At 41.8% G+C, this 23,709-nt stretch overlaps 1 protein-coding gene across 1 annotated transcript in view; it reads right to left on the bottom strand.

The window, feature by feature from the left end:
* Positions 1–23,709, bottom strand: part of LOC122815093 (mitogen-activated protein kinase 12-like) — a 372,412-nt gene that overhangs the window by 295,821 nt on the left and 52,882 nt on the right. The window lies entirely within an intron of this gene.

Here is a 23,709-nt window from a genome sequence, read left to right as displayed (position 1 = left end):
AGTATTGGATTATGTGACGGAGTTTACTGCCAGTATTGGATTATGTGGCGGAGTTTACTGCCAGTATTGGATTATGTGGCGGAGTTTACTGCCAGTATTGGATTATGTGGTGCAGTTTACTGCCAGTATTGGATTTATGTGGCGCAGTTTACTGCCAGTATTGGATTATGTGGCGGAGTTTACTGCCAGTATTGGATTATGTGGTGGAGTTTACTGCCAGTATTGGATTATGTGGCGGAGTTTACTGCCAGTATTGGATTATGTGGCGCAGTTTACTGCCAGTGTTGGATTACGTGGCAGAGTTTACTGCCAGTGTTGGATTATGTGGCGCAGTTTCTCAGTAGTCTTCTTTGACTGCAACCTTAGTAAGAAACTAGGAAATATTATGTGCATTGATACCCAGGAATTAAAATGGTTTCACCATTCACAAGCACATTACTATGCATCATATATTAGTAAACAAGGCTGTGGATATGTGGAATGTGAGAATAAAATCTTCTAGAAATGTAAGAACCATTGCTTGCTGACCAGTGCAGTTTATTTCTTGCTGACAGAAATGGAAAATGACAAGGTAATGTTTTAGAACAACAACATTTACTTGTTGTACTGTCTACTACAAACACTTTTCTCCATAACTAAACTGTAGCACTAGTTACAGTAAACATTAGTTAACTGGAACTCAAGCAACCAGAAAGAAAAAAAAAAAAAAATCGAAGAAATACAGTACGATTTTCATGTCTTGCACTTTCTGCCCCCCCTCCCCCGCAGAAACACACCTTACGTTTTTGCAGCTTTAGAGTTTTAAAAAGAAATCTAGGAATAAAATCCCTCTCTCCCCAACCTAAGAACAAGTCAAACCAAACAAATAGTATAGGGTACAGTACTTGTCAGGCCTGTTTTCAATGGTAACTCTCAAACAACCAGAAACTACAGTTATCTGGCATCTACCAATCCCCATGGGTGCCGGTTAACTGAGAGTTTACTGTAATTATCAACTGCTTAACCCTGTGTAATCAGTATTTAATACCTGCCCCAGTTATGCACTTCTTTGACACTTTGTTTCTTTTCTGTAATTATTAATCCATAAAGAGCGTATTAAAAACATAGTAAGAACAACGGGGTAAGTACCGCATAATGTGAAGTAATTAACATTTCTTTACAATACAGTAACTTGCTTCCCTTTAGCTATAATTACTATTTTCACTGGACACGTAAATTCCTTAAAATAAAACTGCAGACTTATCTGAGAGGTTACCACCTGCAGGTAGGTAGTAAAACGCAAATTGCTATGAGATAAGCAAGTACTATGTGATATTTAGTCTGTTATTTGTGTAGCAGGTTTATTTATCATTTTGCCACATCCTATAAAGTACATGTGAGGAGGCATTAAGTGGTGGTGGCAATTGTTAATAATCTCTACCAGATGGGAGTAAACATAGTAATGCTGACTTTTTCATGCAGGTAACATAAAAGAAGGTGATTTATTGTCTTTATGATTGTTATGAAGCTATACCATTGAGGATGTGTTTCAACTTGTGAGGAATGAAGAAAACATACAGACTAAGACAAATACAGAAAAAATAAATAATGCAAATCCTATAAAAGGCTCTAATCCATGAATAAATTGATCTTAAACAGCAACCAACGCAGACAATAAATTGCATGGCATCATACTTGCAAAGCCAGTTGAGGCAGCTGTTGCAAATATGTTTATTTAAAAGGAGTTGGGTGAGGGAAGTTTGTTGCAATATTTTCACAAAGTTTATTTAAAATACGTCTGAAGAAGCAGGAAACCATTAAGGTTCTAGGCCCCAAAAGGCCCAGACTGTAGCGTACCCATGATCTAGGAATGATGCCTAAGGAATAGCAGTCCTGCTGTCAGGCCAACAAATGTCTAATAAACTACTGTTCTGCCCGATTCAGCTGTTACATTTCCAAACACATTCATTACAGTTCCGGGTGTATATTTACAGATCATTCTTGCAGGAAACAGTTTATTTTCCAAACCATGGAGGCAAAACTCCTGTCTGGAGGCACTTGCATGCTAAAGCTTTTGTACAAATGTTTGGTTTCCCAAATTTGCAAGTTATTTCTAGCCACAGATTTCTGAAAGTATTACTTTACAATAATCTTGTTCTGTGGGTGAGTCTTGGCTCTATCACAAGTAGCCAAGATTCAGTTTGGTTCATATCCCATGGTTCTCTGCAGTAGAACACGTGCATGGCACATGTCCTTTACACACTAATTACACCCAGTATGTAGCTGCAATGAAAATGCATGAATCCTTAAGGACTTCTACTTTCTATTCATAGACTTCTCTTGTCTTTTAGAAATAAACGATTGCTTTGGTGGCAATTTCTTTACTTTTTTTTGTTAGGAAGGAATCATTACCCAATGACTGAATTATTAGGGTAATTTGGAAATAAATGATTTCTGAGGTAGTGAGTCTAAATGACAGAATTATCAGGACATTCCATGTTAAGGACCTCTTGGTCTTTTGTATCATTGGATTCCTAGTGCAGGTCATGTAGCTTGCCAGTAGGCAGGATATTTGTAGGGTGAAACTGTGATTTATACATTGAATTTCTGTGTGTGTAATGTTTAGGGATATATGAAAGACAAAGTTGCTATTTTTTTGTCTCCCACATCTGCACCCGCAGGCACTGTACAGGAAGATCTCTTAGGAACTGGGGCTGTAGATGTCAGGTGGTCCTTCCCTCTCAGTTTGGAAAGTTACAGTAAAGGGCTCATGGAGGCTGACAACATATCTACATTGCTTTCACCTTTGTTAACATTCTAATGAACATAATAAATGTTTCACAGCCACCAGATTAATAAAGAACCACCTTACCCACAACCATTTGGCTGCCATAGTTAGGTACCCCCCCACCAATATCACTGCAGGTAATAGCCTTATGCAAACTTTTTGTCGCTGCTTTTAGCTCCTGACAACTGACCATTGGCCATCACTAGGACCTCTAGTCATCCAGTAGATCTACTGGGCTCTTCTTTCTTCTCCAAGACTAACTCTGCCTCATGCCCATGGCCCTTGAAGAAACTGAAGCACCTGAGGCAGTGTGGTACTAGTGTGGAAATGTGGTTTTATGTGCCTTATTTTCCCCTTCCCTTGTTTACACTCACAGTCTCCAGGGCTGAATGCGCAATGGGGCATGTGGGCATATTATCCTGCCTCCATGAAAACACAGTCAATGGCCCTGCCACCCTAAGCAGAATGCCCTAGAAATCAACCATGAGGCACATCCAAGTCCGTATGCTGTCTCCTACACCTCAGATGTCCAAGCTGCTAATATATGTAGTTTGTGCATTATCCCCTTTGCACTATGGAGCTGTCTGGCTTTACTGCAAACTTGGGGCAGGTATGACTGCATGTTCTTTTACCTTGCTAGTATAGTCTCTTCATGCAAACCTGGGGCAGGTATTTCTGCATGTTCTTTTACCTTGCTAGTACAGTCTCTTCATTGGTTTGCTGTAGACTATGCTAACAAATCTCTTGGCTTCCACAAGTTGACAATGGTACTGTGTCAAGATCCACAGTCCACCCATTCCACCATGGGGAGCACAAGACAGATCGATTACTACATTATTTATTTTATTTATTTATTTAACATTTGTTTACCGAGAAAGTCCGACTGGACACAGGTCCTTTTTCAGTGGAGGACTGGGGAGAAAAGCTACATGAGTAACAGTAAATTTTAATGCACAAATTACAATAATCAATACAGTTTAAAGTAAACAAAATGTGGTGTACATAAGAAAATACAAATTGGTTACTTCATGACAAGAAAACCTAGGCTCTGAACATAGCTAGTACTATTTTTAAAGTATAGCTTATGTCAAGATATAAGGTTAAGACAGGCCAGTAGGAATAAAAGATTAAACACCTGTGTTAAGGCAGTCTTTACTCAGCTCCAGCAATGTTTTCCCTGACTTAGGAGATGGAGATACAAAACTACAGAGATTCCTAGCTGCTTCTGTCCAAACAATAACACGAGTAAAATTTTAATTCATATTCCACTCTATCCTGGTCTGTGGAGGATAAAACTTTTGCATTGTATGCCTATGTGAAAATAATTGACAAAACTATTTTTTAGAAAAGAATTGTCTTTGTAAGACTGTAAGACTTGGAATACGCATACAGATAATATTCTGAGGTCGTCTCCTCTACTTGGGACATGTACTGTTTCTTTTCTGTATCTATGAAGTCAGCGTTCCTACTTTTTGTATAGTTCACAGCTGTACACCTTTCACAGCTAGCAATGAAAAGGAGGGTAGAAACTGTATGGTGGTAGTAGGTACATCATATGCAAGCTGAAAGGACAATCCCCGTTTTTATTCTGAAACAGGAGCTGAGCTTTTTTCCTAAGGAGAGAAATAGGATATCGATATTTATAGGTTGTCAGGGCAGCCTAAGAACTACTGCTCCGGAATGTGTGAACTAACATAGTATCAGTGACTGCCGCATGTATGGTTGTTAGAAGACCATGTTCTGCCCTGTAAGAGCTACTCTTACCTGCTTACAATGTCCTTATCATCTGGACTTAGTAGGCAGCTGGTTTTCTGCAGCCATTCAGTTGCTGGTGTTTGCGATGATTTGTACATTGAAGATAAACTGCAAAGCAAATCAAATGCAAATTTAAAAGGTGGTGAAGTTATCCAAGCTGCACCCATTTGGAATATTGTCAGCTCAGCCAGGTTATTTTCTTGAATACCAAGGCAGGGGGTGGAGGATGCCTCAAACTGTTCAGCAAGAAATTAATGGACAGATAAGAGAATTATTCTACCCGTTTACCTCTCTGCTGTATATCAGACTGGAACGTGAAACAGCTGCATTGTCATACAAGCTCACTGGAAATTTACATAAAATGTATGCACAGTTCAGTTGCGCATAACATTTTGAGACTAAGTGACAGAATACACTGTGAAAGGGTAAAAAGAAATGATGTGCCATAAAACACTGCTGGTGCAAGGCAGTGGACATTAATAATTACAACTATTTTTTTTCTTCTGTTTTATTTAATTAATTAATTTAATTAATTAATTAATTTATTTATATTTATTTACATTTGTTGACCGGGAGTGCCCGACTGGACGTAGGTCCATTTTCAGTGGAGGCCCGGGGAGAAAAGCTCCACAGTTAAAATAAACAGACTGTAGTTACATTGATAAGTTGCTAGTATAAGTTGGAATAAATTACTAAAAACCCTAGAAGCTACATTTTGAACTGTTTTTAGCAAACATATCCTGCTTTGGTCTTTCTTTCTACAGCAAATGATATCTAACTTTGATATATAGAGTGAGTGAGGAGATACAGCATCATGGGAGGGCATCGTAAGCCTCTGTGAAGGTGCACTTTACTAGGGCACAGTGTCCATATCCACAACTTTCTTTTAAAATGTCTCCTTAGATCCCATTTGTGCCATAGCAGGCTCACCTTGTCTTCAAACCTCTGCCAAATGCTAGAAATTTTGCATGATCTCCAAGTCCAGGTCATCCCTTGGGGCCAAAATGACTAAAGGAATGTTCTCATTAGGCACCACCCAATAGATCCAGCCGAGGACTGGGTCCTACATGTTCCTGGAACCAGAGCTCTACAATGTCAGACATGAATGCTGTTGGTGCACATCATGAGATAAGCTCCAGCTCTGGAAGGTCTCCCTCCCTCCTTCTGTGCCCCCTTTCTTGAATGCTGTGGGTACACATCATGAGGTAAGCTCCAGCTATGGAAGGTCACCCTCCCTCATTCTGTGCCCCCTTTCTTGAATGCTGTGGGTACACATCATGAGGTAAGCTCCAGCTATGGAAGGTCTCCCTCCCTCCCTACTTCTGCGCCCCCTTTCTTGAATGCTGTCAGTACACATCATGCGGTAAGCTCCAGCTATGGAAGGTCTCCCTCCCTCCCTACTTCTGCGCCCCCTTTCTTGAATGCTGTGGGTACACATCATGAGGTAAGCTCCAGCTATGGAAGGTCTCCCTCCCTCCCTACTTCTGTGCCCCCTTTCTTGAATGCTGTGGGTACACATATGAGGTAAGCTCCTGCTATGGAAGGTCTCCCTCCCTCCTTCTGTGCCCCCTTTCTTGAATGCTGTGGGTACACATCATGAGGTAAGCTCCAGTAATGGAAGGTCTCCCTCCCTCCCTCCCTCCTTCTGTGCCCCCTTTCTTGAATGCTGTGGGAACACATCATGAGATAAGCTCCAGCTATGGAAGGTCTCCCTCCCTCCTACTGCGCCCCCTTTCTTGAATGCTGTGGGTTCACATCATGAGGTAAGCTCCAGCTATGGAAGGTCTCCCTCCTTCTGCACCCCCTTTCTTGAATGCTGTGGGTTCACATCATGAGGTAAGTTCTAGCTATGGAAGGTCTCCCTCCCTCCTTCTGTGCCCCCTTTCTTGAATGCTGTGGGTACACATCATGAGATAAGCTCCAGCTATGGAAGGTCTCCCTCCCTCCTTGTGTGCCCCTTTCTTGAATGCTGTGGGTTCACATCATGAGGTAAGCTCCAGCTATGGAAGGTCTCCCTCCTTCTGCACCCCCTTTCTTGAATGCTGTGGGTTCACATCATGAGGTAAGCTCTAGCTATGGAAGGTCTCCCTCCCTCCTTCTGTGCCCCCTTTCTTGAATGTTGTGGGTACACATCATGAGGTAAGCTCCAGCCATGGAAGGTCTCCCTCCTTCTGCACCCCCTTTCTTGAATGCTGTGGGTTCTCATCATGAGGTAAGCTCTAGCTATGGAAGGTCTCCCTCTGTCCTTCTGCACCCCCTTTCTTGAATGCTGTGGGTACACATAATGAGGTAAGCTCCAGCTGTGGAAGGTCTCCCTCCTTCTGCACCCCCTTTCTTGAATGTTGTGGGTACACATCATGATGTAAGCTCCAGCTATGGAAGGTCTCCCTCCCTCCTTCTGTGCCCCCTTTCTTGAATGCTGTGGGTACACATCATGAGGTAAGCTCCAGCTGTGGAAGGTCTCCCTCCTTCTGCGCCCCCTTTCTTGAATGCTGTGGGTACACATAATGAGGTAAGCTCCAGCTATGGAAGGTCTCCCTCCCTCCTTCTGCGCCCCCTTTTTTGCTGCTCATGCTGTGCAAGAACCGCAGAGGAAAGAGAAGCAAGGCATTATGGGATAGTGAAAGGAGAGGCATGGCTGCTTGGGAATATTCGGATTACTGAGTAGTCCAAACACCTATAGCACGGACCTGCTTTTGTATCCAGAGCTCTGTGTGTCAGATCACAGGAGCTGGTGTTTTACAGTTGAGTACAATGTCTGTAGAGTCATTAAGTTATTAGGTTTATGACTATCAGTTATAATTTATATCATTACAAAACATTTTTTTTTACTAACAAGAAGTAGGATTTTTACTAGCAGTTGTTTTTGTACTAATAAACTGCTATGAGCTGCTAAACTTTAGTCATCATGTGTATAATTGACATAGGAGTACTATCTCATAGCTTTTCCACTTAGCCCTGTTGTCTAGTTTAGAACTCATTTGCAGGGCTATACAGTGAAAGATCAAAGTCAAAAGTCTTGACTTTCCCGGTCAACAAATGTTAAATAAAATAAAAATAAAAAAATAAAAAGTGGGAATGTTTACCCTAGAAATAGTTCAAAGCATTCTGATAAATCAAGTGTGCTTTCTTTTTTTGTTTACATAGTGTTTTACTCCACCATACGTACCCCTATTTGCTTACAGTCAAGTGAACTGTCACAGAAAAAATATATAAAAACTATCCTAGCAAATAATATAAATTGCTTTACACTGTGCAATTTCTTTGACACATTCATGTTTATCCCTTATTATGCCTTTTGTAACATCATCACAAGCCTTCTCTGCAATTACTGTTGATTGTTCTATCATCAGTAAAGTCGATCACATAATGGACTGCAACTCTTCAGTGGGTGTTTGCATTAGGAAAAAATTGCCAGTGTTGTTTGCATTACAGAACCAGCTATGATTCACAGTTTCCTTTAACTTTTTCATTTTTTCTGGGGTTGCAAACACAGAGGTGGTATATAAAAGTAAGGGGAGTGGTGGGGTAAACCTCTCATGAAGGGTACAGGGGCAAGACTTGCCCACCTCACTTTTTATTTATCAGGATAATGGCTATGGCATTTTGCAGATTCAACACAAATATAGAGATAGCCAAACTGCAACAAAAAACGAAAACGAAGTTCCGTTCAAACCAACAAAAAGGTCTTTAATGATGCTTAAAATCCACCAAGTTGAGCGCTTTCGTCTGCCCTGATGAAGTCTGCTTAGGGCAGACGAAAGCGCTCAACTTGGTGGATTTTAAGCATCATTAAAGACCTTTTTGTTGGTTTGAACGGAGCTTTGTTTTCGTTTTTTGTTGCATTTTGCAGATTCAGCCAGATGTTACTTGAACTTCCATGGTGGAACTGTACACACACCTTTATCTTCCATTTCCGGAATGCTCACTCTACAGTACAGCTACTTCATATTGTGGTTTAATGCTCCATCTACCTTTCTCTCTGTGCTTAAATGCTCATCGTCTTCATACTAAACAGCTCAGGGTACCCTCCACCCACTGCTGTCTTATTTAAGAAAAGGCTCTGGATGAGCTGTCATTATCTCAAATGGAGACAAACAGGGCACAGTTATTGCTCTTTAAATACATTTTTATTTGATGTTTAGTTGATTATCAAAATAAAAATGTTTCAAGTCATTAAGAAATCACAGCAACTGGGTGGCTATCAAAAAACAGGCACCTATTAAGTCATATGACAAATAGTAGATAAGTCTCTCAGGTCACAACAAGATCATTGGTTTAGTCATGCAATGGGACCTCAGATGCTCCAACATAGTAATGCACTGTTTTTGCTGATTGCCCCTAAATGTAAACATCACAATTAGTATCTAATACCCCTCGAAAGCTTCTGTTCTCGTTTTCATTGCAAGCTGAACAGGCAACCAATCCTCAGAATCAAAGTAGTAGTTAAAAAATATTGAAATTCAGTGTACCTGTCCATGCAGAGGTCAATGGTCTAAATGAAGTTAGGACCAGAGTAGTACCTGAAGAGCACGAGGTAATGGAGGAAGAGCTAGGTAACATTCTATGAGATATGCCCCATCCATGGTACTTCACACTGTAGGGTAAACAAAGAGCTGAACAGCTACTCCACAACTGAGGCCTTGGGCTTCAATGTAGTCTAAGAATCTATTCAGTTCAGTGGCTCTGCTGGACAGAGACACGGGGAACTAATCTAAGGGGGTGACAAAAGCCAACACATTCTGGCTAGGCTTATAAATGCCTTCGAGCAGATAGCCTAGTACCTACCTATGACCCTACGTAAGGTCATAAAGCTCACTGAGATACTGGGCAGGATGTTCTACTCCAAGACCAGGAGTTCAAGCATTTTGTGCACATGAATGAAGGCAAACCAGGACATGAAGCACAAATAAAAATTACAGAAAACCTGGTCTCTTCACTAAAAAGAACTCCAAATATCAGAGCAATACCAAGAGAAATGCCACAGTCAATGTGAACAAAAAATGAAATAAAGACTGCGTTGTATGAAACGTGCCTCACTTGTCTGACATTCAAGCCTTTTATTAGCATCACTTCTTACTTGACAAAGAATCAGACAAGTCAAAATTACCAAAAACTCACTGACTAAATGCTCATCGAGATCAAAGAAATCAAAGCTGAAAATAATGTTGTGGAAGAACACTTTCAGCTTGCAAACATTCACAGGAAATTTTCTCAAACAGCCCTCATCCAAACAAATGCTTCAACAATAGTCAAATATTTTAGAACAGTTTAAAACATTTTGAAAGGCAAGATGCCAGGTCAGGTGCCAGGAAACAGAGCAGCCACGCACATGGGCTCCATAATGTCTACCTGTTTCCATACAGGCACAAATGCCAGTAGGCCTGAGAAGCAAAGAAAGTTAACATTACTCTCTCTCAGACATGCAATGAATCAAGACGCAAGGATAATTTTCAAATTTCAGACATATGCCAGTGAGATTTACTCTCTCTCTCCATTCAGATGCTCAGTCATGTACAACCAGTTACATAACCAGGGAAATCAGGAAGTGAAATAAATTTGACTCATTCACTGCTGAAAATTGCATGAGATTCAGAGAAGGCCGGCTGGATGATGGCTTTCAAATTTCACTTGAAAATTTAACTTGTTGTAACACTTGCAGTCTACTTACAACAGTCCGTGGAGCTACATTTCGCAGCTCACTGGATAATGGCAGGAATAGAACACCTAATGCTCAAAATAACCTGAAGTCACCAGGTAAGCCCTTGGGAGAGACTAATATACATAATTTAAAACTGTAGAGAACAGGAAATTAAATAAATCACATAATTTAATTACCAACCAGCCATTACAAATTCATACAGTCCTACTGGGTATCTCTTTGTTTTCAAAAGAAAAATAAATGTGTTAATCAAGGTGTCATGGCATGGACATAGAATGATGACAATTCAGAGAAGCATTACTGCAGATGAATGGTGAAAAATTATGAGAACAGCTTTCCTAAGCAGATGATAGTGTCAAAAGTAATGAAAGAATGCATAGGATACACACAAAAGCAATTCTTATAAAGGTGGGGAAAAATATGTCATTGGAAGAAGACACTGCAGCATATACACTAGGTAGGAGAAGAGGTAGACTAGACAAGCAAAGCATTTATGGACATCAGAATATATGTTTACTTGGCCAGGCCCCACGGAGTAGAGGGATAAATCCCTGACTCTCTTCCCCACAACCTGCTTTTGAACTGTGGAATGGGTATTGGAGGGACTGGATAGAGGTAGACACAGGTTAGCATCCAATGCCAGCTTTCCCTTTCTGGAGAAAGGCTTGCAGCTCAGCCCACTGCAGTGAGGACTCCTGCAGGAGTACAGGTACACAGGTACATCACCTTCAGCAATGAGCCCAGTGAATCGATTCTCCAGTGCTGTACCATTTACAAGGGGGCAAGCATGTGTTGTAGCATGTGTGCACCCTCTGTGAGGAGCAATGGTAGAGCTCACAAGCTGCTAAAGGGAGGAGGGATTAGGTAGAGAGGACCCCTCCTGAAATACTGATGATGTCTGCCACTAGCAGTCTGCTCAGCTCTTACGCCACTGGAATGAATGGACTGAAAGTTTTAGCCTCCACGGAATGAATGGACGCATAAACCTCAGTGGTCAGCAGGGATCAGAAAACCAATCACTCAAGTCACTCAATAAATAAATAAAGAAACCTATCTTTGTAACCTCAACATAAGTTGCATTATATTCTTTTTTACTACTAAACATATTAGCTTTGTTTTGTTCTGGCTAGTTTTTGAAGCAAGTCCTTCACTACATTGTCACGTTCATGGCTCATGCTACAGCCTAAGCCATTCTTTTTTTTTTTTTTTGTCCTTTTATAGGTTCATAGGTTGGTACTAGACTATCGGCCCTAGGGCCTATACAAGCCTAGCCATAACAATTCCCCGGCTAGTTCTTCCCACACTATTTACTTCCCTGGACCCCTGTCTAGCAGGGCTACTGACGTGATCCCTGGGGTGAATTTCCTTTCTCCCATCCAATCGTCAAGGTTCCTTTTGAAGAGGGCCAAAGAGGCGCTCTGCTTGACATGTATGGGCAGTCTATTCCAGAGTCTGGGGAGTCCCTGGGTCAGGAACCTATCCCTCCAGCATGTTTCGTCATTGTGATGATAAGGTTTAGATTCCTGGAGCGTACGTCTCTGAGGGATTGGGATTTCTTTAAGTGTAGCATGTCCAACAGCTCTGGGTTTGACATGGCCTTGTATGTTAAGCAGAGATTTTTGCCCCAGTATTCGTAAATGTGACACCTACAGGGGCATTGGGTATTATGTGGTTTGGAGTATAGAAGTACAGATTTTCTTTCATTTTTTTCATCTAATGCACTATTTTAGATGTCTGTGCATATCATATTTACACTTGTATAATGATTTGAATGTAAGTAATATTTACATTATATACTGATTTTACCCCTTATTTCCTCTATTCATTACATTCAATTTATTTATTCATTCATCTACTACATCTACCTTTTAATTTTGTCACTGTTCAACATTGCCATCTTTGTGCAATAACCCTATTTGCCATGCAGTTCCTATCTGCCTTGTTCATACTGTACATAACTGGTGCAAGATATCCTGTTTTTTAGTTATGAAACAGCCATGGGTTTTGCCTCATTCAGCCAACTTCCTATATTCACTTTCAGTTGCAAAACCTGTCCTCTTCTCCAGTGTAGTTATTTCAAAATATTAGGTTACTCTCCAACCTTTTTACTGTAGCTTCACTTATCCCCTTCTTTACTCAAGCATTATATCTGTATATAGTTAGTTTCCTGTGCAGTCAGTGCTGTAAATCCCTGTTATCTTTTTTTCAGCACTTGCTATTAATTTCATGTGCCCTTGTACTTCTGTGAGTTTATTCAGTGTTACTAAACTGTATTACAGTCTTGTATTTCTTAATTTGTCTTTAGAATGAGTTACAATTACATGCTTCTTGAAGAAATCAGTTTTTATCAACTTCACAATACTGAATATGCATATTAAAACTGTACTTTCTAATCTTATGTTTGAAGGGAAGTATTTTTTTCAGTGCAGGAAAACATTCGGATGATGCACTTTGGTTATATGCATACTGTTTTACTATTATGGTTACTTTATTTGCTGTACTTAGACTAATATGGCCATACTTCTGAATGACCACACCGTACATGTTGTACTACATATTTGTTATGCTCTGTATGACTGCATAGATGCATTTGACTGTCACCATATTTTACATACCACCTTCACTGGAGTGTTTCTGTAAAGATGAGAGAGCTCACATGTTCTCTCCTGACTATAAGACTAAAATGGAAGTGGAAGTGCCCTTGTATGTGCATTTTCTGAAAGGCCAGGACACAGTTTCTGCCTCACAGTTCTATGGTTTTTATCCTGATCACCAGATATTGTGTGGATTCTCCATGGCCTCTCCATATCTGCATGGGTTTTCTTTATGCATCATAGTTTCTGTCTGCCTTTCAGAAACATCCTGCTTCAGTGAATTCTCTAAAATATCCACATGCATTGCATTTACCTTTGACTTTGGATACTGCGTATTGTACATTTACTGAATGTATATCTGCTGAACGCAGTTAGAACAAAAGGCACCTGTTTTCCTTCTTTCACTACTTTTTGCATGCTTTATAATAACCACTATCTCAGCACTGCAAGCTTTCACCAAGACAGGAGCTTTTGTCTGTGTTTTTCTTCACATTCAGAGATGGTTCCCTTTTTTACCTACTTCATGAACTTGTACATTTTTATTGCTATTCTTTATGGTCTCTCTACCATCTTGCAGACCTACTCTACTGTATACGAACCCTCAACTCACAGTTCTGGTCATGGCTGATTAATACCAACCTCTGACTTCTGTCATTAACTTACTTCATCCAATATGAGCCAAGAGCTTCCACAACTCCTCCCCCATGATAGACATTTCTTCAGGGTAATGTGGCTTCACTCGGTTTAATTTCCCCAAGTGTTTTAGGTTTCTAGTACCATGATGGGAATGTACCGCATTCCTAAGTCAAAGTACGATTAAAGTTTATGAAATTAGTATTGTTTCAATCTCTGATGTCAGCCAGAAGTGCTTTGCAGCACCCACAATGTCCCCAGAACTGACTCCTTCTGTAATTCAAACAGAATTACATGTATCGGTGTGTGTGTGTGTGTGTGTGTGTGTGTGTGTGTGTGTGTATCTTTCGGCTTTTCCCGGTTAGGGGTCGCCACAGCAGACTCCGGCGGTCCGCTAATGATTGGTAGTTGATTTTTACGTGCTGAGCTGCCAGCCCTGACGCACAACCTTCAACGAAGGTACGCCCATTCACGCATGTCTCCACGCAGAAGACGCTCTAGCTGAGAATCGAACCAGACAACTTCTTACTGTGAGGCGACAATGCTACCGCAGCACCACCACCATGGATTAGAATGTATCAGTAACATATTTAAATACAATTGTAAATTCTTTTTTATGAGACCCCTTGCTCCTCCTACTACTGTCTATGTATCCATCTTCCACATTGCCCTCATTTCTGCTTGCAAATCCTGAAATTGTATGACTCCGTGTCTCTCTGTACGCATGACACTGTAATCACTGGTTGAAGCAATTTCAATGATTAATACTATTTTTGTTTCCTTTTCACAGACCACTGTATTAATGTTAGTCTTCTAAAACATTCCTTACTGACTTTTGTTTGTATTTGTTCATGTTTTATTGCTGATCCTTCATCAGTTCCTAATATTTATACATTCCCGCCTGCTCATGTTCCTTTATATCATATTCCTGTCCCGGACAGCTGCTGGTATGATTCTGAAGATGGCTTGAGGTGACAACAACTTAATGAGGCAGGAAAAAAATTCTTCCAACACCAGAAGGCCATATGCAATGAGGCTCAATGCAGACAAGGTGCGGCCCTCTATAATGAGGCTCAATGCAGACAAGGTGTGGCCCTCTACAACGAGGCTCAATGCAGACAAGGTGTGGCCCTCTACAACGAGGCTCAATGCAGACAAGGTGCGGCCCTCTATAACGAGGCTCAATGCAGACAAGGTGTGGCCCTCTACAACGAGGCTCAATGCAGACAAGGTGTGGCCCTCTACAATGACGCTCAGTGCAGACAAGGTGTGGCCCTCTACAACGAGGCTCAGTGCAGACAAGGTGTGGCCCCTGCTCTCATTTTCCACCTTTCTTTCAGAGAACATAAACTGTGGCAATATCTTTACGCTGCCTACACCTCTCATTCATTCAGCATTTGCGGTTGTACCCAGCCTTTACTAGGAGCAATTAGAAAAGTGTATACTTCTCTGCCTCTCTCCCAGGAAGAAGAATTAGCATACAAGTATGATTCTAACACACACACACACACACACACCACTGGCCTATAACTACCTGGGCTTGTCACTGAACCATCACGTGTTAATAGAATAATGCCTATTTAAAGCAGTCAGAGTAGCTGCAATGATCTATGACACCGTCATCTGTGTACATATGTAGATTCCCAGACTCGCAGACATATCATATCTACTATGACAAGCAGAAAATGATTGATTTCAACAATTGGCTAAGTTTCTGGTGTCTCTCTAAGGGGATCCAGTATCTGTCTGCCTGGAATGACATGACTGACAGACCTCAATGCTTTGCCAGAGATGGCCTGCATCTGTAACGCCTGGGCTTCCGGATACTGGCAAAGGCTCTTGCAACCCCTATAGTGCCTTTTTATGCGGTGTTCCAAAGACCAAATTACCACCATAACAGCTACAAACAAATGCAATCTGAGGGGCCATGCTGCTCAACGCTAGAAGTCTAAATCTCAAACTGCACTCACTTGAAACATTCCTTAAAATGGAGAACATCTACATTTGTGCTGCAACAGAGATCTGGCTCAAGGCAGCAGAAAACACCCCTGCACTACCAGGCTATAACTCATTCCTCACCTTTTGGCCCCAGAACTTGGACTGAAGCTCCAAAGGTGATGATGTTTCCATATTCATAAAGGATGCGCACACCTCCAGACTGGTAGCCCAACATCACGCATCTGAGATACTTCAGGTACAGCTAACATTGGGTGAGACAGCGATTCAGGTCATAGCCTTCTATAGGCCCCCAACCATGTCCCAAGACTCACACTCCACCTTTCTAAGCACCCTGGAGAATATTAGGGTCATACCTAACACTCTCATATTGAGCGACTTCAATTACCCCTCCATTAACTGGAAAAACTACTTATGTACCAATACACTTGCCCAATGCTTTCTGGAATTCATTAATTCCAATGGCCTGGACCAGCTCGTTCTTACCCCCACTAGAGGTAGCAACATCCTTGACCTGGTCATTACTAACATGGGCGACCGTTGCTCTACACCAATACAAAACTTCTACCTGGTTAGATCCAACCACAAACTGATCATCTTGGAAATCCAAATTCCTCCGATCTCCACCACCACAAAGGTAACCACCATGAAAAACTTCTCCAAAGCTAACTTTGGGCTCCTAAGAACAGAGGTGGCTAACTTCATGACACCCATGCAAATGGAGAATAGTTGCATGACTGCCGAATCATACACCGATGCACTGTACGAACACATACACAAATGCATGGATCTCGCCATACCCAATAGAACCAAGACACTCTCCTCAAAAAAAAAAGGAAGCCAATCTGGTGGTCACCTGCCATAAACAAACTCTACAACAGAAGGAGGAAACTGATGCGGAATAAGGTGAAGTCCCAAGACTGGAAAAACTTCCTTATCAGCCTCAACAAAAGGTTGAGATCCCTCATCAAATCCTCTAAAGCTAGCTATGAAAACAGAATTGCAGTGGATAGTAAAGACAACCACAAGGCCTTTTATAATTATTTAAAGAATTTCCATGGAAATACCCAGATTTACTATGCGCTACTGCACAATGGTACCTCCTATACTGAGCCAACAGATATTGCCAATATACTGGCCGACAGATTCACTGCTAACTTTACCCTCCCCCAAAGGACCAATCACAATACCAGAAGATTGCCAGGCACCCAGTATTACTGCTGTACAGGTTAAAACAGCACTGTCCAAGCCAAGGATACAGCTTCTATGTGACCTGACAATATCCCTGGCTGTGTTCTACATGAACTACAGAGTGAACTGGCACCTCACCTGTGTGCCCTGTTCAATCACAGCCTCACCTCAGGCTTTGTCCCTACTGAATGGCGCACTGCTACAGTCATCCCTCTCCACAAAGGAGGAATGACTACAGACCCCGGGAATAATCACCCAATTAGCCTGATGAGTCTGATATGCAAAGCTATGGAATGCATCATCATTGACCTAATAAACAAGGATGTAGGGAATCTCCAAACTCTGGATCTTACACAGTTTGGTTTTGTGAAGGGTAGATCATGCCTGCTTAACTTGGTTGTCTTCTTTGAGTCAGTCACCAGAGCTGTGGATGAAGGCAAGGTGGTTCATACAGCCTACCTTGATCTGGCCAAGGCCTTTGATACCATTCCCCACTCAGGAATCATAGAAAAACTCATTAAGCTAGGCATTAACCACTATATCACTAGTTGGGTTGCAAACTGGCTCTCAGACAGAACCCACAGTATGAAAGTAGCTGACTCCAAGTCGGACTGATGACCAGTCACGAGTGGAGTCCCACAGGGTTCAGTCCTGGGTCCTCTCCTGTTTGTTATCTACTTCTCTGAAGTCCAAACCAACACAAAGGGACTCTGGCTGACAAAGTTCATAGACGATTGCAAGTTGGGAGCTATTGTTAACTCCCCAATTGATGCTGACATCCTACAGAAAGGCCTCAATGAGATCAACAACTGGTGTCAGAACCATAGCCTTAAGCTCAATGCCAAAATATGTGTTGTCATCCCCCTTGGGAAAAACCCGGTTCCCTTGAATTACCACATTAATGGTAGTCCACTGAACACAGAAGGCATTATAAGAGATCTGGGAACACAGGTTGACAGCAACCTCTCTTTTGACCACCACATTGCAACTGTGGTCAGAAAGTCCTTCTGTGTGGCACATCTCATTACTATGGGTTTTGCATCCAGGAAGAAAGAGGTCATTGTCTCCCTCATTAGGCCAATCATCGAGTACAATGCCCCATTTGGCATGCATCTCACTAAACACCTGCAACAACTGGAGAGGCCGCAAAAGTACCTCACAAAGAGGATCCTAGGCCTTTAAACACTTGTCCTATATGGACAGACTCAAAAAAATCCAACTATTCTCTGTCTGATATCGCCTACTTAGAGGCGATCTCTGCTTGACTTACAAAGCCATGTCTGACCCAGCTCTGTTAGAAATGCTACATCTAAAGAAATCCCATTCCTTCTGCACTACATGCTCCAGAGACCTCAACCTCATTACCACAATCAGAGCATGCTGGAGGTACAGGTTCATAACCCAGAAACTGCCCATGCTATGGAATAGACTCCCCATACAAGTCAAGCAGAGCACCTCACTGGCCCTCTTCAAGAGAAATCTTGATGAGTGGATGGGAAATAAAAAATTCACCCTGGGGATCACTCCAGTGGCTCTACTCGACAAAGGCACTGGGAACTAAGGTCGGGTGGCACAATGCCAGGGTAATCCTATGGGCTAGGCTTGTAAAGGCTCCAGGGCCATTAGCCTCATACACACCTATGAACCTATGACCAGACTCAATAAACTAGGCATAAATCCCTACGTCACAAGATGGGTTGCCAACTGGCTCACTGACAGAACCCAGACTGTAAAAGTTGCAGACTCCAAATCTGACCTCAAACCACTGACAAGTGGATTACCACAGGGTTCCGTCCTGGGACCGCTCCTGTTTGGTATCTACTTCTCTGAAGTACAGGCTAACACAGAAGGCCTCTGGCTAACGAAGTTCGCAGATGACTGCAAACTAGGAGCCATAGTCAAGTCCCCAAATGATGTGAACGTCCTACAGAAGGGCCTCTCTGAGACAGATGCCTGGTGTCAGAGCCATGTCCTCAAGCTCAATGCCAAAAAGTGCAGTGTCATCCCCTTTGGTAAAAACTCTGTACCCATGAACTACCACATAGGCAGCAATCTACTTAACATCGAATGTGTGATAAGATACCTTGGGACCCAGGTGGACAGTAGTCTCTCCTTTGATAGTCACATCACCACAGTAGTCAGGAAGTCCTTCTATGTGGCACACCTCATCATAAAAGGGTTCTCGTCCAGGAAAAAAGAGGTCATTGTTACCCTCTACTCATCACTCATTAGACCCATTATAGGGTACAACGCCCCTTTTGGAATGTACCTCACAAGACATCTGCAGCAGCTGGAAAGGCCACAGAAGTACCTCACAAAGAGGATTACTGGACTCAAACAAATGCCCTACACTGACAGCCTCAAAAAACTCCAGCTTTACTCCGTAGCATATCACCTACTCAGAGGTAATCTGTGCCTAACATATAAAGCTATGTCAAACCCAGAGCTGTAGCATACACCTAAAGAAATCCTAATCCCTCCAAGCTACATGCTCTAGGGACCTAAACCTTGTCACCACAATAAACAGGACATGCTGGAGGGATAGATTCCTATCCCAGAGACTTTTCATACTCTGGAACAGGCTACCCATCTATGTCAAGCAAAGTTCTTCATTAGCACTCTTCAAGAAAAATCTTGATGAGTGGATGGGAAATAGGAAATACACCCCGGGGATCACTTCTGTGTCTCTGCTCATCAGTGGCACAGGAAAATAACTTTCTTGGGTGGCGTAAGCCAGGGAACCTTGTTGGCTAGGCTTGCATAGGCCCTTGGGCCGATAGCCTAGTACCTACCTATGAACCACTCACACCTTGCTGGTACTCTCTGTGAAGATATCAGATAATGTTCTCTGTGCTAGCATGAGTGGCTGCAGTTTTGCAAATACTTGTAAATAATTGTAAATTACCTTGTGTTATACATATGCCCGTATGACTAGGTATAATTTTGTAAATAAGTTTTTTTTTTTTTTTATTGTTGCTTTGGTTTGTGTGGGGTGTTTGAATCAAGCAGTGTTCTTCTGGCTGACCAAATGTACATGTTTTTAAAAGAGTTCCGAATGTAGTTTATGCCAATCAGCTGACCTAGGTGATGTCATCATGTGCCAGAGCTGAAAGGAATAGAATCTCCACAGCAGCTGCTTTTGTTTTCTTTTTAAAGTCTGATATGAAAGAGTAGAATTTTCCTAACAGCTTTCTGTGACTGAAAAAATTCTGCTATAAAAGCAGGTCCTGAGTCAGTTACAGTAACAGTTATTGGAGTTGTTCAGTAGTATTCAGTAGTTGTAGTTGTCAGTTGCTGTTTTCCAGACCAGTACTTATCACTCAGTGTTTTCCAGAGCTGTTCAGCAGAAATAGTAGGATTTGCTATTCCAGTCACTGAGGACCAGACAACAGCCTGAAGAGAGGACATGTATCCTTATTTTGCCTTGCAGAAGTAAGAGTATCATCTTACCTTGCTAAGTTAATTAGATTAGACAGGGACAGTTAATTTTTATGCAGTTAGGGATCTACAGTTAGATAATTAAGAGTTTTTTCTTCAATCAATGTGAAACCTATCCTACAGTATTATTCTCAGAATTCCTGTGTGGGAAACTCTGTGGTTTATTTGAATCCATTATTCAGTGTAAATATGTCTAAATCATTTTGTTTATTAAATATTTTACTACCTTCTACTGTGGTTGGTTATTTAGAAAGTACTTTTAGTAACCCGAGAGTGTTTATGCATATTGTGATAACACCAGGGCCACTCTGAAAAGCCTACCTGCTTGGATTGCATGCTACCTTTTCTATTAATATTTATTTTACTCAGTATAATTGAACACCATTTTTGAAGGGTACTGCAGTATATTGACTGGTGGCAGCAGTTACCTTGTAATTTGAGAAAGAGGACATAGCAAGTAAATCTGTGCTAGTCTTTCCCAAGAGTGTTTGTATGAGTGACTATCAAATACTTAAGAGTGAGTGTGTCAAATACCTAGAACTTGGACACAGTGCTCTGCAGTGGTTAATGTGAAGACTCATTTGGGGACCTGGAGTGAAGCATTAAGTCCAGTCCCATGTTTGGAGCCTGTTCCCAGTGTACTCTTAGGGGAATTGTGTGTTCTTTCCCCAGTGTACTCTTAGGGGAATTGTGTGTTCTTTCCCTGCTTTCAGTATCATTCCCTTACTGGAGACAGTGATGAGGATTGAGGCTCCTTAGTTACTGCCTTGGGTTAAGTGGGGTCATGACTCACCTCTTTATGACAGGAAGTCCATACCAGTCAATCCCAGAGTAGAACTGTGGATATCCGCACAGTGATGTAACCCACAAATCTTTTTGGTAAGGAATGTTTTAAGTCACTCTAATTGTTTAATATGGATAATGATATACAGCCCAAGGGAGGCATTGTACTTAAGTGGCCTAATCAACATTGATTACGAGGGACTGATTACCTATTTAGGCTTTGGCAATTAGCTATGTTAAATTAAAGGATTTCCTGATAACTCCTTTCTGGACAATCACATGACAATGGTTATCAGCCCATGTTCTTGGGTCCCTGACTACATTTTGGTCTTCTAGAGGTATGTTGTCTATGCAGTCTGACAAAGGGGAGAGGTTGTCTGCCATAAGTGATGATACTAGACTTTTCAGCATTTGGCTTGAGCCCATTTTTTACTACAAGAATTCAACTGGGAGAGTTAAGTCTAGAGGATTTGAATGTCAGAAGGAGACATTTCATAGCAACTGCTAGTTTGAATAATCTACAAAATGTGTTAGCCAGTGGTCTTAGTTGTCTGCTTGGAGATCTGAGAAGTAAAGGCAGAAAAGTTGAGATGCAAGCACCGAGCTCTGAGGGACACTGCTGGTTACCTTTATGCTTTCTGATGAAGCACTAGCAACTTAAAATATAAAGAGTTTACTATGTATCTTAACATATACAGGTCGCTGTTTAAAGCATTTAACGTCTATATGATGCTAGTATAGGGAATGGTATTGAAGGCCAAGGTCAAGGTATACCATGTGTCTTGCATGAGCACCATCTAAACATTTCAAAGAATTTTACCATATTCAGTAGACAGGATCTGCCCTTCACAAAGTTAATCTGTTGTGGATAAGTTTAAGAAGATTCTTAACACTGTCTTTTATAAGGTCAGTTATAACACGTTTAATGCCTTTGCAGATGAGGTTTGTAAGAATGATAGGTCTGCAATTATCTGCGTCAGTGTAAGACCACCCTTATAGAGGGACAACACCACAGCAGTGCCCCTCATCATAGATTTAATTAGTAGATAACGCTAGGTTTAATAGTTTAAGGAGTAGGTTGGCAAATGCATATTTAACATTATCAGCTAAACAACTTTCAATGGAGGAAGTATTTTTCATTTTGGTTAGTACCTACATTAAATGATCTTTTGAGATGTTTGGGGGAGTAAGGGATTCAGATATGTTCATAGGTTGGTACTAGGCTATCAGCCCTAGGGCCTATATAAGCCTAGCCATAACAATTCCCTGGCTATTTCTTCCCACAGTATTTACTTCCCTGGACCCCTGTCTAGCAGGCGACTGACGTGATCCCCGGGGTGAATTTCCTATCTCCCATCCAATTATCAAGGTTCCTTTTGAAGAGGGCCAAAGAGGTACTCTGCATGACATATATAGGCAGTCTATTCCAGAGTCTGGGGGGTCTCTGGGTCAAGAACCTATCCCTCCAGCATGTTTTGTTCATTGTGATGACAAGGTTTAGATCCCTGGAGTGTGTCTCTCTGAGGGATTGGGATTTCTTTAAGTGTAGCATGTCCAACAGCTTTGGGTTTGACATGGCCTTGTATGTTAAGCAGAGATCGCCTCTGAGTAGAAGATATGTGACAGAGTATAGCTGGAGTTTTTTTAGATGGTCAGCATAGGGCATCTGCTTTAGGCCTGTGATTCTTTTAGTGAGGTATTTCTGTGGCCTTTCCACTTGTTGCAGATGTCTTGAGAAGTACATACCAAATGTGGCATTGTATTCTATAATGGGTCTAATGAGGGATGAGTACAGTGGGACAATGACCTCCTTTTTTCTGGATGAAAAGCCCTTAGTGATGAGGTGTGCCACATAGAAGGATTTCCTGACTGTTGTGGCGATGTGGTTATCGAAGGTGAGACCACTGTCCACCTGTGTCCCTAAGTCTCTTATCACACTTTCGGTGTTTAGTGTACTGCCACTTATGGGGTAATTCATGGGTACTTGTTTTTTCCCAAAGGGGATAACTATACATTTCTTGGCATTGAGCTTGAGCCCATGGCTCTGGCACCAAGCATCTGTTTCTGTAAGGCCCTTTTGCAGAATGTCCACATCATTTGAGGATTCAATAATGGCTCCCAGTTTGCAGTCATCTGCAAACTTTGTTAGCCAGAGTCCTTTAGTGTTGGCCTGTACTTCAGAGAAGTAGATGCCAAACAAGAGCAGTCTCAGGACTGAAACCTGAGGTACTCCACTTGTCACTTGTTTGGAGCTGGATTTGTAGTCGACTACTTTTACACTGTGGGTTCTGTCAGTAAGCCAGTTGGCAACCCATCGAGTTATGTAGGGATTAATGCCCAGCTTATTAAGTCTATCTATGATTCCAGAGTGGGGGATGGTGTCGAGGGCCTTGGCAAGGTCCAGATAGGCTGTGTGGACCACCTTACCCTTGTCCATGACTCTGGAGACTGATTCAGGTTCAGAAGACAAGATCGGCCCTTCACAAACCCAAACTGCATGGGGTCCAGGGTTTGAAGGTTGCCGATGTCTTTATTTATAAGTTCCATGATAATACATTCCATGTCCTTGCAGATCAGGCTCATCAGAATGATGGGGTGGTAATTCCTGGGATCCAAGGTGAATCCCCCCTTGTGGAGTGGGATAACTGTAGCTGTGCGCCACTCAGTGGGCACGAAGCCTGAGGTGAGGCTATGATTAAACATGACTCTTAGGTGAGGTGCCAGTTCATTTTGTAGTTTATGTAATACACAGCCTGGGATGTCGACTGGTCCCATGGATGCTTTATTCTTATCTTTGGAGAGTGTGTTTTTTACCTGTGTGGCCATTATTACTGGAATTTGGCAATCTTTTGGTATTGAGATGGGCCCTTTAGAGGGTTAGAGGGGGGTGAAGTTTGCACTAAATCGATCTGCCAGGTTATTAGCAATAT

This window comes from Protopterus annectens, chromosome 11.part0 (assembly GCF_019279795.1).
Source record: "Protopterus annectens isolate FY-2018-M chromosome 11.part0, PAN1.0, whole genome shotgun sequence".
NCBI classification, from domain to species: Eukaryota; Metazoa; Chordata; order Ceratodontiformes; family Protopteridae; genus Protopterus; species Protopterus annectens.
Note: the sequence above shows the minus strand (reverse complement) of the source record. Positions and strands in the feature narration are given on the sequence as shown.